The sequence below is a fragment of the Mytilus edulis genome, chromosome 6 (assembly GCF_963676685.1).
Source record: "Mytilus edulis chromosome 6, xbMytEdul2.2, whole genome shotgun sequence".
NCBI lineage: Eukaryota > Metazoa > Mollusca > Bivalvia > Mytilida > Mytilidae > Mytilus > Mytilus edulis.
The window spans coordinates 423,097-428,701 of record NC_092349.1 but is presented as its reverse complement, the minus strand read 5'-3'; positions in this window follow the sequence as shown (position 1 = coordinate 428,701).

The following is a 5,605-nucleotide window of genomic DNA, read 5'->3' as shown; positions in this document are numbered from 1 at the left end:
CATGATCACTGATTTCTTAACTTTCTCCTGTTTTCACCAATCAAAAATTACCTTGTAAAGCTCCCTTGACCACAACCTATTTTCACTGGTTGGTCAATAATCAAGTCATGGGTGACAGGTGTTATTAACAATTTCACACATGAGTTATACGAAAAGGTTGTTTAACAAAAGCCTTAATTTACAGGTATATATTCCAAAGTCAATAATTCAATAGTAAAATTGTGAATTGCCAAAGACAAAATTTTAATATATACGTATGGTTTCAGGAAAGTTATCACTGTAATTGATTGATATTTTCCTTCGGACCAGACATCACAAACTTGAAACCAGTCATTACACCTATGATACATATACTTCTTACTAGTAAACATATAACAATAAAGATTACATGTCTGCACTTATTTCTTACCAAAAAAAAATATTCACAATTAATATTTCCAATTATCAACGCGTTCCTGTTCTAATCAGATACGGATAGTAATAGTATATGCCAGTTGTAGTTCATAACCAAGACGGGTTCAAACAGAAAGATTCTGACAGCAGAGAAAACTGTGCATCTTATATTCAGTATGACTTTCTCAGATGACAAAACAAATACTAAAAGTACAGGCTAAAAATAGGACGAAGGTCCCGCGATGGCGCTGATGTGTTACAGTACTTTTTAAGAATTGTAGGTGGCGATGTTAAATGTACAATTGTTATTAAGCCTTTAGCGTAACAGTGTATTTACAGCGTTGAACTGAAATTGCTAGTGGATAATGTGTGAAACTAAGAACTATCTTTTTTAGAAGAAGAAAACAATATATATTCAACAATCATTCAATAAACAACATATTTTTAAGGCTGTAAATATTATTTCACGATTTCCTAAACTTTCTCTTGACAATTTCAATTCAAGAGATACGTCGAAATAATTTTCTACTGTTATTACATATATAGTATAAATCCTCAGTTGTACTAGTATACGATATTCTCGTAGCTTAATTGAATAAAATATCCCATCAATGTCTGCTGTACAATAACAATTTTTCTTCTTTCAGGTAACGACATCAACGGGTTTAGTGCAACGAATCTTAACTCTTGACAACTCGTAGCTTTTCCGCATGCACATATCGAAGCAAAATGCTCGCAATTATTACGAATCAAATTGTAATCACCAAAGCTTTCATTCAGAAAAAACTTAGCAACAGCTAGTGTTGCTTTCCTCGGTAATCTATTAGAGTATACGAGTACGTGACACTCTCCAGGAACAAACTGTTTCCGCTCCATTCTAATTGAAACATTGATGCCAGTTTCGCCGCAATCTCCATCGAAATGGATGATAGTATAGTAACCTGTACTTTTTTCTACATTGCACACAATAGCATGGTGAGCGTACGCGATACCGATTTTATGATATTTTATATGATCGCCTGCATTGAGGAGTTCTATAGATTCAATCTGTATAGACGGTATGCCTTGCATCTACAAAAGAGTAAATACTTATTTATCATTATTCAGATAAGATACAATCTCTTATATCATAGTTTTTGTCCTTAAATGATATAACATACATGTATATCGATGATTATGACTATTGCTTGAAAGTGGATATACCAACAGTAAGTTGCTGATAGTCAAATCTAATTAATTAGGATTGATTAAGAAGAGACAGATAAAGGTTACAAACAAAACTTGATTTATTGTTGGTTGTTTACGTCCAGTGGCAACTATTTCATGCATGTTCCGGACGAGGAAAAGTTAACAACAAATACAATAAGTAGGTCTTACAACAGAGTATATCCGGAATTCAGGGCAGCGGATGATAATATAATGGGTACAATCGAGCGCTTTCGCAGGTTAAGAGTCTACTAGTGTGCTTGTATCACACCAATACGAACTCACATTCAACAATTTGGACATAAACACAAAGTTGTATGTAGACAAAGCACAGAAGCAAAAAGGAAAGACGAGAATACAAATATTTAACATGATTGCACAATAACGGGATGCACTAGTACTGAGCCATGTCAATTGGATATAACCAAAACTAGACAAAATAGTAAAAGTAACATTTTACAAAGACACTGTAACAGGTAATTCAGCTGGTAGACAACGTCAATACCTGGAATTTATACTTCAAGACATATATTTTTTTCAATTAAAACTGTTTAAGAATGTTTGCTTCTCATTAGATGGACACAGTTCGCGCACCATAGTTGAATATACATACCGTAACACACTTTTAAAGTTGAATGACATTTAACTAAATATGTTTCAATCATCAGATATTATATTTAACCTAACAAAATTTAACGTCACTCTTTTATTTGTTAACAATCTTAAGCGTCAAAATAATCTAAACGTGATAATATAATGCACACAATAAAATTGAGAATGGAAATGGGGAATGTGTCAAAGAGACAACAACCCGCCCAAATAAAAAACAACAGCAGAGGGTCACCAACAGGTCTTCAATGTAGCGAGAAATTCCCGCACCCGGAGGCGTCCTTCAGCTGGCCCCTAAACAAATATATACTAGTTCAGTGATAATGAACGCCATACTAATTTCAAGCACATTAGTAGACTAAACTTTTATTGTTTATCTTTACAAATAGTGTCTTGGATGAATCGTTGTCTCATAGGCACTCGTCCCTCATCTTCTTATAACTATGTATCGAGGATATACGACAATATACGCGGTATTTTCGGCTACTTATCATTGAAACATACGACAACAGCACTCGTCAACAGATCGTATACCCGTATTTTTTAAGAATTGTAGCATTTTACGTTAAACTGTTATATGTATTTTGATCCAAGGCATAGATTACCTTAGCCGTATATGGCACAACTATTTAGAATTTTAAGTCCTCAATTCTCCTTAACTTTATATTTGTTTGGCTTACTAATTATTTTGATCTGAGCGTAACTAATGAGTCTCATGTAGACGAAAAGTCGCGTCTGGTGTATCAAGCCTGGTACCTTTGAAAACTATTTACTTCATGAGTTGCAATCTAACCCAATCGTCGAAATCTCTCCAAAATGTATTCAACTTTCAGTGATGGTTATTATTATATGAAGTGATATTTTATGTGAAATGTTGTTTGTAGTACTGACCAGGATAAACGTGAACTCGTGCAATTTTCTTTATTTTCAAACAAAGATAAATTCTCCACATTTTTTTAAAGTACAAATTTTATTTTAACAAGGGGTAATCATGGTAATAGGGGAAACACAATGAAGGTACTTTTTTTATATTTATTCAAATATTCAACATTTATATACAATAGATGAATTACATACTTCACAAAAATATCACAAGACAATGTTTTAAGTGTAATGGCATATATATTTCAACACAAGAATAATAAATTAAAGGATATAATATGACGCCTTCAGTTTCCTGTACCAGAATATTATTCTTTAAAAGTGTTGCGCAAAAACATTTCTCATACATCTTACATCACACAAATATTCATACAGGTAAGTACAGTGTATTTAATAGTCTAATAAGATCAACATTTCTGAATGGCCATGGTTACGCCCATTACATTAAACGATACAAATATAATAGAAACAATGGGGAACAGTACAGACACGAACGAAGGGAAATTTTCCCAGTACTACTCCACGTTAAAATTTTTTAAAACATAAATTATACTTATGCCCACGCCACTTGGTGAAGGAAGCATTTATTGTTAACATTGTCTGTCCGTACGTTTCCTTTGAATGTACATATCCGTCTGTCTACGTCAGTATACGTCTGTCATTTAAGTGCCTGGACCAAATGTTTTCGCATTTCAATACAATTCTTATAATTATGATACACAGATCAAGTTCAATCAACAGCTAGAACCCATTTACGGTTTCACAGCGGTGGCATATATGTTCTTCCGACACATTTTTATCTTATTTTCATACAAATCAAATCGTTCTTTGTTTGAACGAATGGATTTATGAAATATTGTACAGGTCAATGATTGGCTCTAGCACGGGAATGATTTAAGACTACAGTTTGATATAAAAAAGAGTCATGCAGGATATGTGTAACAAGGGTTTTTTAACCACACAAAAACAACAAGATATCAAAAGTGCATTTTTGTAGAAATAATAACAGTGGAAGATCAAAGCAATGTAATCTGATTTGGCTGTACAGATAGCAGCAGATGCAAACAAAAAGTACAAATATTATGACAATAGCTGGCGATCAGGGTGCTGCAACCATAACCAGATTGAGAAATAAAGATGAAAAAGCTATTAAAAAGCTCTGATAGCAATCACATCAAGAAAACCATAAGAGTCTTTTTGCTTGTAGAAAGAAACATAACCGCCGCACAACATAGTATTCGATAAAATGCTTTAATTTCTTGGTAACAGGAAATCCAGTAGAAATAAAGACGAATTAAATTTACCCGCACTATACAAACATCCTTTTGGTGACAACAGCAATTGCAATCCTTGTTGGTGCAAATCTTTATATCTGAATATTCTTGTAGTAAATTTTGCACTTATTAATATGGCAAACCCCTTACAGACTAACAACTACAGGCATATATGAGTACCTTTTTCAGTATCTATATTACAGTCTGAAAAGCTAGCTCATCTTGAGAGAGCCTAAGGCAACGAAAGCTTCAATAATACAAGGGCATCCATACGAAACATTCTGGTTGTTCCGGAACTTTTGCTGTAGAGTTACCACAAGTGTTGTTAAAATAAGGTTACACATGTTTCTACTTTCTATTTTTTAATTTTTGAAAGCTTGATTAGAACACATTTTCAAACAAAGTAAATTATACATTTAGTTTTTAAAGTGAAATCATAAAGTCAAAAAAATATTGTACTCCTATGAAAAGTCTAAACTGAAAGTCTCTAATCAAATGGCAAAATCGAAAGCTTAAAGACATCCAACGAATGGATAACACATGTCATATTCCTGACTTGGTACAGGCATTTTTTTATGTAGGAAATGGTGGATTGAACCTAGTGTTATAGCTAGCTAACCCTCTCACTTGTATTATTGTATGACAATCGCATCAAATATCACTATATTGACAACTATGCGTGAACAAAACAAACAGACATCAAAAGTAAAAATGTCATTAATTACTAAAAATACAAAGAAGCACAAAAAGGGATTTACAAATTTAACAACTCCATTCATTGCTCTTTTTTATATACGATTCAATTTATATATTAAATCCACCCATAAAGGGTGGAAAGATTTAAGGTACTGGTAAAAAATCCTTAACCGGACAGGCATTTGGTTAGGTTAAAATTAACTTTGACGTAGAATCGCGCGTTTGACGTACATCAGTTGATCAGCATGTAAACGTTACACAAGTAGATATATATAATAATAATCATATATTAAGTCTGTGTCAAGGGAAATATATTTTCAATTAACTTGGAAAAGGACAGACAACTCTTATAGTTGTACGTCAAAGACCCTGTGGATACCCTGAAACAACGGAACACTATTTATTAAAATGCAAAATACTCAATGTACCTCGCCAAAGACACATTCACAACCTACATATTCCTATCAAAATTTCCACTAATGTTTTACTTTTTGGCTCCGATAGACTCACGGTAGAAAAAAACATACTGATATTCAAAGCTGTGC